Below are 13,907 nucleotides of genomic sequence, written 5' to 3'. Positions count from 1 at the left end.
GAGGTATAGATAGAAATCCCTGGGGAAGGAATCACTGTCTCTGTGTCTGTCTGTCTCTCTCCCTCTCCCACCTATGCACAAACACCAAGGAAAAGGTGCTTAGCCTTGTGTCCTTCATCCTATTCCCTTTTTTCCTGGAACAAACACACTTCCTGAATTTACAGCAACTGTATTATGATAGGAGTGGAAATAATCTCTTCTTCATACCAGTGCAACATGTAGGTTGAAGAAGCCTGAGTCCTCGGTGTCAGTGCTGAATACCATGTCCATTTTGGATTGCCATTCTCATGACTTTGCATAACCTGATGACCTCTACTTGTTTACATCGCCCGAGCGATGGCTTTTTGCTATTCATAGCTGCATGGGATCCTAACAGTCTCTCTTTTGAGGTACACACAAGTATATTCATCATGTATGGGGCATTTCACATGTACCTGAGGCCCAAGGCATTTAATACTGACCCTTCTATCCCCTAATAGTCTATTTCCCTTCTTGACCTGAGTACCTTCATTGATGGTACTGGTTCCTTGAGTATACTTATAAATGTAGCACCTTTCTAGACTCGGAAAGTTCCTTTATGCCCTATATTTAATAGATAATTAGTCCTCTTGAATATATCTGTAATTAAGCCTCTCTGCCCACACTGGCATTGGCCTTGTTCAATATCTCAGCATCTCTCACATTAACAATGAATGTGCCTCTTATTTACTTCATACCTTCATATATGCTTCATTCTAATCCATGACCCACACAGAAAAAGTGGATTTTTATAAAACACAAATTTTGCTTATATTTTACACAACACTCTGTCTGTCATTATAGCTTCAACCTTATCAGAATAACTTCACTTGACATTTAATGACTTTAATGATCTATGCTTAACTATTCCTACATTCATCATCTCTCACTCTATTCCTTCCATATAGTCATACATATTAGTCAACTCTTTTTTTTTCCTGAAATCTAACATACCTCCATTTTTTTATGTGCTTTTCCTCCCTGTATTTGGTTCTCCTGACTTTGCTTTCATATTAGGCCATTATTCATTATAAGCTTTTCCAAGAACCAGTGTAATTTGTAATTTCTCTGTAACACTTATTGAGCCCCGTATCTCGCCTTGCAGACGTAACTGTCTCCTCCTCTGCATTATCAATTTGCCTCCACTTGTCAATATTCATTTACTTGCCTCTGCGATGTTCTATATGTCAGTGTTCAACCAGAGAAACAGAACCACTGGGAGATATGTATCAAGGGACTTATCCAAAAGAATTGGCTTATATGATTATTGGAACTTGCTAGACAAACTGAAATCCCTAAACACAAGTCTGTATTCCTAGGTATAACTCAGTATAAGGAAGAAAAAAATACAGGCCATCAATCCAGAGTCCATCCCAAGATGTAGGAATCAGAAAGATCTTTTCATTTTGGACAGAGTTAGGTGAGCAGTAATAAAACGCATCATGGTCCAGTCCCCCTCCCTGATTGGATGTGCATATCCAAGGAGATCATGCTTTTGAAATGAAAGAGATATAGCATATGGAATCCATTGGGCCACCCACTCTCATAGTTTAACACAGAAAGAGATATTGTGTCTTGCTTCCCTCAGCAGTCATTCTTACTAATGTTGTTAAACAGTCCACTGTAGTAGAGATAGTCTACTGAAAAATCTTTCCAGAGTATAAGCACAGGGTGTTAGGTGAATGTGCATCCTGGAGATTTAAAATTGTCAGATATATAAACAGTATTCTAAGTGACACTTGAGGTGGGAAGGAAGGAGAGATAATTGAGAATGATTGTTTTATGCAAATGTTTCAGAGGTCCTCAGTCATGGAATTGAAAACAGATATAAAAATGACTAAGATATGGAAAAGGTTGCATGTGAATAGATACTAAGAACAGAAGAGTGATGGAAGGAGGCTTTAAGTAGATGAACAAAGACAAATCGTGCCAAATCCTGTTCAAAACATTGGATGTAATTTCTAAAGCCACTGGAAAACTTCTATATGACTTTTGGTAAAAGTATAAAATAATCAGATTGTGTTTTAAGTAGAACATTCTTGTTACATTGTAGAAAATTGTATAAAGAAGGATACTGGAAACTAAAATATTCAGAGACAGTTCTTAAATGATGGCTAAGACTAGGCAGAAAGAAGGTGTGAGTAATATTTAAGAGGTATTATCAGTGAGGCTGTGGGAATGGGAATAAAAAAAAATCCCATGTTTTGGGCTGGACCATTTTTTAGGACAATGGTACAGTTTAATGATAATCTATTTAAGGAGTAGAAAAGATACTAGTTTTGAAAATGCTGCTCTCTTTGAAGTATTGCATCCTTGGGGCACCTGGGTGGCTCAGTCGGTTAATCGTCCAACTTCAGCTCAGGTCATGATCTCACTGTTACAGAGATTGAGACTTGCATTGGGCTCTGTGCCGATAGCTCAGAGCCTAGAGCCTGTTTCAGATTCTGTGCCTACCTCTCTCTTTCTGCCCCTCCCCTGCTTTCACTCTTTCTCTGTCTCTCTCTCTAAAATTAAAAAAAAAAAAAATTTGAAGTGTTTGTATGCAATTACAGATGTCATTAATAGCTGGATATACTAGTCTCCAGTTTAGCAGAGAGATAGAACCTTGAAATAATGATTTGAATTGTGTCCAGATCATCGCAAAGTCCATAGGAGAAAAGTGGATTGATATCCTGGTTGAAAAAATGGGGGGAAAAGGGAAGAGAGGACAAAATGAGATGGAAATAAGACCTAAGATGAAGACATGGGAACTCATCATTTAGGATGGGAAAACTACAAAAGAAAAGAAAACTACGAAAAATGAGCATGAAAATTTGGGGAAAACATGGACCCTGGGATATCATGGAAGAAAATAATATCTTAAAATAGAAAAAGTGGAGTGAACAAACAATTGGTCAAGTGCTGGAGTGTATAAAGAGTGAAGTATCTGGATTTAGTGATAGGGAAGGCAGTGTCTTTAGTGAGAATAGAATTAAGAAGTGGAGATAAAGGTCAAGTGCGAGTGACACGTAGGAGTTACAGATAAGTAAGCCAAAACATTCACTATGGAAAATATGTTCAATAAATGCCAGTTTGAGAAGGACATCAGGTGGAGTTGTGCATGTTTGCATCTATCTGTGTGTGAGATGGAAGGAAAAACTTTTTCAGGAATGTTGGCTCTCGTTCAGTTAATTATAATTAATTTTGTATTTTGTCACTCGTTATCACATCCCATGGGAACAGAAACACTTGATCCTATCCCTCCCAACAGGATGAACCAGAAAAATCATGCTCCCTACGTTGCTCTGATTATGGTAGCAAGAGATCCAGTGGACACTTGCGAGCTGAAATTTGGTGGTGCTGTCAGGCCTGGGACTTCAGTAAGGATACGACTAATTTCTTAATACAAGCACATATGGAACTTTTTAATTAAGTATTTGCATTGGGGGTAGTCATATAATTATGGACCTCTTACAACTAAAAACATGGGGATTCAGAACATGAGGATTTCATTAATAATACAATTAAATTGCACCAGTAATAAAGTCTAGATTCTCGGACACATAGTGGATGCTCAATAAAGGATTGATGAAAGATTTATTAATTGATAGGTTACAGGGAAAATATATTTTTTCCATATTTTACCTAGAGAGTAGAACAATTAAACTGAGGGGAAAAAAAGTGATCAGAATTAATTTAAAAAATTTCTGGAGAAGTCAAAAATTTCAGATCCCTAAGCGTCCGACTTCAGCTCAGGTCATGATGTCACAGTTTGTGGGTTCGAGCCCCACATCGGGCTCTGGGCTGACAGCTCAGAACCTGGATCCTGCTTCTGATTCTGTGCATCCCTGTCTCTCTCTCTGCCCCTCCCCCACCCATGCTCGCTCTCGCGCTCTCTCTCTCTCTCTCAAAAATAAACAAACACTAAAAACAATTTTAAAAAAATAAAATAAAAATTAAAAAAAAAATTTCAGATCCAGACAACCACAGTTTTGTTTGGAGTCATATGACAACACTGGCTCTTCATTGTCAGAAAGGCTGATTCAGAGACACCCAGAATTGTTCTGTTTCCTTATCAAATTGGAAACGAAGCTGATATCAGAATTTATTAGCCAGGGAATGTCATCTTCCAGTCCAATTATTTTTTGTTTTGGACATTGCTGGATTTTGTGTTCTATATACTTGATTTATCCATTCAGGTAAATAAGAGTTAATATTAAGAGTGTCAGTTTGGCCCCAAATGATAATTAGTATAATCTGTTGTGTATGAAAGCCGCGTTGGCAGGACTTGGGAGTTTAATAATGCCCATGGTATGAAATCAACAATTTGTCATTGTGGCTGAAAAATGCACAGATGGACACTCAGTCCTCATTTTGGAATTTATTTGTTTTTCCAGAAGATCCACTGAGGTTATGCTTCTTTTATTTGCATTGTCATATTAAAAATAAAAGCCAGTGTCGGAACTGTTGCATGTCAACATGGTATGCCGTTTTCTTATTTATCGTTATTAAACTCTTAGCTAGTGTGCTATTTTTATATTTCCTTTCATGAACCTTACATTTGTGGATGAGTACAGAAACATGAGGGAAGGCTAAAATTGTAAGAAATAATAAGATTGTTTAAAAATATGTATTACTTATATACATATGTAGTTTTATTCTGATATTATTTGAAGCATAATAGTGCATTTTGTACAGTTTATCATATATATTATAGGTATGTTTATATAACTGACACATTTTATAGCAGTGTAAATATGCAACTTTATAGATATGGTACATACAAAAATTGTCTTTACAAATATGGTAGTGGAGATGTTTATGTTGCAAGGCTCCATATTACCATTTTAAAAGAAAGGAACTATGTAATAAGTTGTTTCTTTAATAGATGCCATCTTTAATATGTAGCCAACCAAGGGATTATTGGGTTTGTGAATGAAATTGAAATGTTTATAAATTGAAATGTTTTATAAAGCTTGTCTGGGGGGCAAGCTAAAAGGAGACGCTTGGAAAGGAAGGCTGTATTTCCAGGAAATGTATGTGACTATATAATAGTAGGCCGTAGCTCATATAATTCATGAATTTGGTGCTAACAATCTCTGAATATGATCTATTTCCTTTAGCACATGTCATAGAACATATATGCAATATATAGTTTTACACTCACAGCTAAGAATATCGTAAATTAAGTGCTCTGTCTTTCTCTGCCTTTGTATGCATTTATACTCAGGTGGGCATTTGTATATGAACTTGTCTAAGTAAGTTTTGTGAAATAGACATAGCTTCACTGCATAAGACCGCTTAGATTTTCCTTCTTTTTTTTTTAAATTTTTTATGATGTTTATTTATTTTTGAGAGAGACAGAGCATGAATGGGGGAGGAGCAGAGAGAGAAGGAGACACAGAATCCAAAGCAGGCTCCAGGCTCCGAGCTGTCAGCACAGAGCCAAACTTGGAGCTCGAACTTACAAGCTGTGAGATCATGACCAGAGCCGAGGTCGGACACCCAACCGACTGAGCCACCCAGGTGCCCCAGATTTTCCTTCTTTCTAATAGACCTCATAATTTTATAATGTGTCCTGGAATTAAAGAAATCAAAAAATATATGTCATTTAGGACACTTCTCCTTCTCTAGACGTGAAGAAGCATTGTTTATTTTTTAGAGAGAAAGAGAGAATCTTAAGCAGGCTCCATGCTCAATGCAGAGCCCAATGTGGGGCTCGATCCCACAACCCTGAGATTATGACCTGAGCTGAAATCAAGAGTCAGACACTCAATCAACTGAGCTATCCAGGCACCCCAGAAGAAAGAATTCTTAAAACAACTGTGAAAAGGTGGTCCATACTTATAAGAGTTCTTTGGGCTAGAGAAATAAATAAGATAGATTGACTTCAGGGTAAGCTAGTTTTCTTACAAAGCTCTAAGTCAGAGATGGAATGAAGAAGCAGGAGAGGGAGAGGGAGAGAGAGGAGGGCTTGAAGTAGGAGGAGGGAGAGAAAGTGGGAAGAAATAATGAGAGAAGAGAAGTAAGTGAATGATAGGAAGAGGGAGGAAGAAAGGGAAGAGGGAAAGCAGGGAGTGAGAGAGAAGGAAGATTGACAGAATTAGACATAGATTCTCCATCCATTTCCAATCCTCCCCTTCATGGTACTGCCTGGAGCTAACGTGTCAGAAATGCTGCTCAAGCTACTGAGGGTGTTACCTTACACATTATCATGAATACCTTTTGGGTTCTGGAGTGCTATAGCCATATTTTTTGTGTAGTATGAACCGTCTCCCTGAAAACTGTGGTCTGTCTCCAAATGACACCTCAGAAAATGTTGAGATAACAAACCATATGTTGAGAACTAGTGAAAATCTTCTGTTATGTTGGGGGACCCAGGAAATTCAAAAGATAGGTATGAGACTCCGCATCTAAAATAAATGGGGAGCGTAAGGACACTTTCCTGTACAAATATCTGACAGCTGGAAACACTATCGAACTTTTTCATGTATTTGATATGACACATTTATACCAAACGGAGAGGTAAAAGCCTGAAGTAAACGCCCTAGTTACAACTATCTTCCAGAACAATCTCTAAGAATTCCACAAGGTGCAATTCTACTTTTCTCAATACAGTGAGCCCAGGAAAAACAGTTGGTTTTATCCTAAAATTACTAGATATCACCATGCTTTATTGCAGCTAAATAAGCATGAGTCAAAACAAAGATTAGGTCTTTTTGGTTCTTGAACCCATGTCCATTTGTTCTCCTGGAAAATGTGGTGCCTAAGAAAATAGAACTAGCAAGTCTTTTAAAATAAGCCTTTGCCTTTTAGTTCTAAGAATCAAATACGCATTGTGAATCAGTAAGTTCTGGTAAGTTGTATCTTTAAATCACATACTGAAGCCAAGAGAAAGAGGGGTGTACCCTCTCCATAGTTCACCTTTTTTTTTCCTGCATGTTTTCACCTCTCCTGTCAGATCTGCAGAGAAGCAATTCCAAGTTGCTGTGGGTGTCTGTTGTAGAGGAGACCTCTGGAGAAGGCAGTGAGTGAGATGGTGTGACTCTCTCAACTCCAGACTTGGACTTGAGGCTGTAAATGGTACCCATCATCTCCACGTTGCACCACCCATTCTAAATCCACCCTACCTTCAGCTCTCAGCTAATCCTGGTTGCGTAACTCTAATGTGACCAAAACTCATTCCACAAGGGTCTGAGCTCTGGGCTATCATGCCCTCCTAATGCCAGGTTGTTCCACACATCCATTCAGTTATATTTGGACAAAAGAGTAAGAAGGGGCACTCAAGTGAACAACATGGGTTCCAAACATATGTCTGTCCCCTCTTAATTGGTAAAAGCCTTCCTACTTCCTCCTGATAAGAATCATTTATCCTGTCAACGTGATGCTTCTTCTTCTCACCTGCTAATTTGTAGGCAGAAAGGCTTCAAAATGCTCAGTGAGATGCACATGCTATGAATTAGGTTCTTTAGGCATGTTTGGAGATTTTCCCATTGTCTTTCAGTGATGGGTTTCCAATTTGATTCCATTGTGTTTGTACAACACACTATATGATTTAAATTATTTTAAGCCTTAACAAGTTGAGGCTTGTGTTATGGCGCAGGGATATGGTTAGTTCTCAGGGATGCTGGAAGTACTGACTCTCCCTGGAACCACTTCTGCCATTCCTACAACAGGGATGGGTGGGGATGCTCGCAGGTTAGGGGTGAACATCTAGACTCCACATGTGGTTTTTATGGGCACAGTTGGAAGGGGGTGAGGGTGAATGTTATAATTAGTAAGTGGGAGTAAAGTCCTAGCTCCCTACTGGACCTTCTCTGATACCACTCTGGAGGATGTTTGTTGTCTTGTTACAGTCCTAGGAACACCAAAGGCCATGCTCCCCACTCAGCCTCTGCTGGCATGGGTAGACATTAGGCTACGGTTTTGAATGTGATGTTTGGCTAGAGTAGAGCAGCTATTATCTATAAGTTTTCTGTATGTGTAGCTAGTCCCTTTCCCTGTTCTTTGATTAGAGAATGGACTTTTCTTGTGGATATTTTTGTCTGCTTTCATTGGAATTTCTGGGTTGCTAGCTTCTACAGCTCTAAGTCAGGGATATTATAGAGCAAAAAGAAAATCCAGAGAACTCAAGTTAGGTTCTGAAGTTCCTAGTGGATCTGCCTTCCCCCCACCCCCCCACCCCCCAACCGCTCAGAGTCTTCTTATGTTTAATATGTGATGTCTAGGGCTTTTAGTTTTCTTTAGCAGGATACTGACAAAGAGTTCATCTCTACCTATTTCTCAGATTCAAAAGTCCTTCCTATGAAATTTTAAATCGTTTTGACTGTAGGTAAAAGGAAACAGGCAAAATTAATTTCAATAGCAGATCTTATTCAATGTGATATACCCAAAATATTTTAATTTTAACATTGAATATTACAAAGATCATTGAGATAATTACTTTTTATTACTAAATATTCAAAATTTGGGATTTATTTTATATTTAACAACGGATCTCAATTCCTGGTAGTCACACTTTGAGACCTCAATAACCAAATAAGATCAGCAGCGACCATATTGGCCAATAGAGTTCTATACAAACACGTTTGGAAATGTATGTGAAATACTTATTTTGTTAAGAAACATATAGTTCAGTTTGGCCTGCAGTGAACTGCAAAGTTCGGTGGTCCTTTCTTATCTGTTTCAGGTTCGATTGGAGAAATGGTCAGAAAGTTGGGGTGATAGGACTCCCCAGTAATAGAGGTCGTGTGGTGGCCCTTATGTGCCAGCAGTCATGGGGACTAAGCCTGCAGAAAGTTGTAGAGAGAATTAATTGAACATAACACCTACAGGGGCAAGGGCAGCAGCAGCATCATGATTCCCTGGTAGGACCAGCTTCCTGAGTGTTTTGCCTATGCAGGCACATGGGGCCCACCCTCAAAAGGGCCCCCACACCTGGAGGTGACTTGTACACCATAGGCTTGGCAACACACATGTGCTCCAAGGACGGCAGAGAAACCTGGGGAAGATTCAGGATATGACACCAGTAATGTTGTCTAATTTCATGGTCAGGATTATGCCAGCACATACCCTCCAGAGTAAAAGTCAAATTGCTGCCTCCTACATCTACCAGTAAAGAAGGAAGAACAGTATTTGGCTGATTTTTGTGTTTTGTTTTTGTTTTTGTTTTTGCTTTTTGTTTTGTGTGCGTGTGTGTGTTTGATTCTGAAGGCACTAAAGGAGAAAGAGAGACATTTATAGAACCATTCTTAATCTAATTTTCTGTGATTATGTCAAAATATACCATAGACCATTTAATAAAAAACAAAATTAGCAAGAAATCAATATGCACATGCCCATACATCAGGTACCTTGTGCAAAATAAACAAAAGGGGAGCATACTTAAGCAGTAAGGATGTACTAGTATCAAATTATTTAATTAAGAATGCATCTTGTTTGCAGGGACAGAAACATAAATTATCAAGTTCTCTTTTTTCTAGTATCCAATACTGTCTGCTACTACAGTGTATCCATTTTTTTCTTCATTCTCCATTTCCAACTGTGCTGATATGTCTGTTTCATTGATTTACTGCCCATCACATCTGAATCTTATCTGACTCATTGGCAAACTATCATTCACAATAGACTTTCATTAATTAAATGGTGTGTAAACTGCACTGTAGAACCATTCTGCCCTGACACCTGCAAATTAATAGGATTGTTTTCTGTGTCTTGAACCTTCTTTGTTTTCATTGCCCATGGCAACATCAGGTTTCCAAAGAAGGGCCGGTTTCCCACTGCATTGGGATATTAATAGCACCAGGAACAGCAGAAAACAGGTAGTCATGATGGAACTTGTTTATTTTACCCCTGTAAGTAGCTTGAACTTCAGCCTGTATTCTCTGAGGATATTACCTTTGTCATTAAATTTAAAACTTTTGCAAAGATATCTTTCATAATTGATCATTCCTGCTCAAGTTTAATTTTTTCTTTGTCTGAGATGACTTCGTCTTTAATTTTTTTTCCTGCCTTTGATCAACTTCTGTTGCACTTTTTATATTGTATATTTACTCAATATTATTACCCTAGCTACAAAATCTACCTGCTCTAAGTTATATTATGGTTTAGATAAGTAAGCAAATATTTGTCGACTTCTTTCCCCACTCAGTGGATATTTATTGAGGATCCCTATGACACAGGAGCTGTGTTAAGGCTGAACATCCGAACTCCGTTAAAATCAGACACCTGGCTACATCTCATGTGTCTCACAGACTAGTGGAGAAGAGAGCCTCCTATCCAGAATATCACAAGGAGTTATTTTTATCAACTGTGGTAATGCTTTCCTGAGAGGATGCAACAGTGAATATTTCTTGAGGACCAAATATTTGAGCTGATAACTAATGTCTGTGGGCAATGAAGGTGATGTTGACTGATGAGCATTGTAGGTAATGGCTGCCATAAAAACACCCCAAAACTGTGGGCTTTGGGAACTAAAAGAAAAACCTATAGAGCAAAATGAAGAAAACATGGAGGAACATATCGGTAAATAAGAGAGAGACTTAGGGCTTAGATCACACAAAGTCTTTTTTTTTTCACAAAAGTTTTTTTGTTGGTGGTGTTCACGGTAAAGAGTTTGGGGTTCATCATAAAAGAAATAGAAAACTTAAAGTTTTAAGCAACAAAGTGGTTTAATATTTTGATTTTAAAAAGAATATTCTTACTACAAAATACTTTCTCAACTACCAATATCTCATGGATTTGGACACAAGATGCAAACATGGGCCAAGTGTGAATACTGACATCATTTAGAAATATCGAATATGGGGGTTCCTGGGTGGGTCAGTTGGTTGAGCGTCCAACTCGTGATTTTGGCTCAGGTCATGATCTCCGGATTGTGGGGCTCAGCCCTGCATTGGGCTCCACTCTGAGCATGGAGGCTACTTAAGATTCTTTTTCTCTCTCCCTCTACCTCTCCCCCATGTGCTCTCCCTTTGTCTGTCTCCCTCCAAAAGAAAATTTTAAAAATTAGAAATACCAAATATGAATAAAATAAATAAATGAGTAACGTCTAGAAAACCAGTTGGTAATGTGGCTGTGAAAAGGCTCCATAGCAGAGGTCATGGAGAAGGATGGCTTGTACTTAATGCAGTGGCTGAAGAGATGAGAAAAGTGAACAAGTAAACACTCTTTAGGAAGTAAATATAACACATTTCAGTAGATTAGATACTGGGGATAAAAATAGGAGTCTTGTTGAGTTTAAGGTGATAAAGTCATAGCTATGGGGGGGTACCTAGACTAGAATGAAAAAAAAAAAAAACTCCATGGAAGGATTTGACAAGGAACCTAATATTTAATGCCCTAAAAAGACTCAGGGAGGAATAAGTCTGATGGATAGTAGAAGTAATAGGGAAACTTGAGCCTTGAAAGCTTAGAGAAGGATATTTCCAGGAAAAAAAGTTTAATGGTAAAAAAATACATTAGGATCAATTGTAGAAATTTGAATATGGACTAAGAATAACACCATTTTAAGGGATTAATTACTATTTATGAAGAATGTTGAAATATTGTCTTGGTTGTATATGGATTTGTGTGTGACTGTGTCTGGAGAATCTTGCTGAAATATTTAGGTTTAGAATATCTTGGTATGAGAACTTTAGATTATTTCAGGACATTATTAACTGGGCTCATTTAAAGGCATGCTCACTTGCACTAGATGCTGCCGTGAGTCTGAGTTAGGTAGGTGTTGGTTGAAAAGTGTCTTCTGCATTTAATAGCAGAGAATAAAGATCTTTGGTGGTGTGGTAAGAGAGAACAGGCAGATAATGCAGTAAGGTGACAAAAGAGAATAAAAGTAACTGAAATCAGCAAGTAGTCAAACTCCCAATAAAACTTTTAGATAACACAAGAGAGCAAAAAATGTTTTGTTCATTTTTTTCATATTTTGTTAAAAGAATCAAGCATATTTCAAAGCTGATGGAAAAGATTCAACTGGAAAGAGAATGATAATGCAGCCAGTTTGTTGCCTAAGGCGTTGGGGTGTAAACATGACATAAGTTTATTTTGCCCAGACACTACCTTTGGAATCTAGATTTCCCACTGGGTTGGAGGTGGCTTAATGACAGGTTCCTCAGATTCCATAAAATTCCTGCCACTTTCAATTATTAGTAAGTCTCAGTTTTACTCATTTTCAAAAATTCAATCACAGACTCAACAGATTTTGGCCCTTGCCTAATTCCCAGCGACTTCATCTGTGGGCTGAATATTTCATGGAGGCGATATGGGAGCGGGATCACTCAGTGGGGTGCCTCTTTCCCCTTCTCCTTGTAGTTTTGCTGTTGTTAGGAGCAGAAAGGTAGGGGAGGAGGAGGAGACAAATGTCCCCTTATGCTGGTAGGGAGGCATTCTTTACTTCAGACCGTCCATCCACTCTTCCATTTGATGTGCGTGGACTGTGCTAATGTGGTGGCCTCCATTAGGTTGTGTCCATGGTCATCTTGGAGGGGTACTCAGCTTAACTCTTCCGCCTTACTTTTGAGGGTCCCTTGTAGAGAAGCTGCTCAGACCCCCTTTACTTGCCTGTTCACAAACTTGTGCCTCCATCAGTATAGTTATAGAACATTTCCATTCTATCTTAAAGAAACCCTCTTTTCCTTAGTATTCACTGCCAGTCTCCCCACACCCCCTAGAACTAGGTAACCACAAACCTACTTTTTGTCTCTATAGATTTGCCTATTCAGGACATTTAATTTTTTTTTAATTTTTAATGTTTATTCATTTTTGAGAGAGAGAAAGAGCAAGCATGGGAGGGGCAGAGAGAGAAGGAGACACAGAACCTGAAGCAGGCTCCAGGCTCCACACCGTCAGCACAGAGCCCGATGTGGGGCTTGAACCCATGAACCGTGAGATCATGACTTGAGCAGAAGTGGGACACTCAACTGACTGAGCCACCCAGATGCCCCCAGGACATTTAAGTGAAATCATGCCAGGAGGTCCTTTGCAACTAGCTTCTTTCACGTGTCATGTTTTAAAGTTTCATCCATGTTGTAGAATGTGTCAGTAATTCACTCCTTTTTAATGGCTGAATAATATTCCATTGTATGGATATTCCACGTTTATTTATCCATATCCACTTTATCCATATTTCAGCTGATAGACTTTTTTTTCCCCCAATTTTGGCTATTGAGTAATATGCTATGAATATTTGTGTACATTTTTTGTGTGCACGTGTTCTAATTTCCTTTGTGTCTATACCTAAGAGTGGCATTTCTAGATCATATGGTAACTCCATGTTTAGCTATTTGAGAAACTGCCAGAATGTTTTCCAAAACAGCTGCACTATTTTACATTCCTGTCAGCAGTGCATGAGGGTTCCGATTTATCTATGTTCTTGCTGACACGTTGTTACCTGTCTTTTTGATGATAACATCCCTAGAGTCATAAAGTTATATTTCATTATGGTTTTGATTTGCATTTCCTGGGTTTCTGAGTGTGTGTATAATTTTATATGAATGCATAAATGTGTTCATATTATATATGCCTTACTTTTAATGCCACCTTTATTTGACTTTTGCTTTTCCACACATCTCCACATTTCCTTGTCTTTGCCCCAAAACCCACACCTGCACATCCTGCCTAGTATTCATTCATATGTTTAGATACAAATACATATGCTTCATCGTATCTCACACATTTATCTGTGCTTTCTTCGCTAAATGATTCCTAATATGAATATCTCCAAGTCATTTGAGGTAGAATAAAGTTATGATTAGTCTCCTTGTGATATTCCATAATTTGAATTTACCATAATTTTCCCAGTCATTGCCTTATCCGTGGATATTAGAAAGATTTGTAGTTATTTTTCCTATTTTTCCTTTGAACAATGGTATAATAATCGTCCTTGTACATATGCCTCATATACCAAGGTCTTT

The sequence above is a fragment of the Prionailurus viverrinus genome, chromosome B1 (genome assembly GCF_022837055.1).
Source record: "Prionailurus viverrinus isolate Anna chromosome B1, UM_Priviv_1.0, whole genome shotgun sequence".
Taxonomy (NCBI): Eukaryota; Metazoa; Chordata; class Mammalia; order Carnivora; family Felidae; genus Prionailurus; species Prionailurus viverrinus.
Note: the sequence above shows the minus strand (reverse complement) of the source record.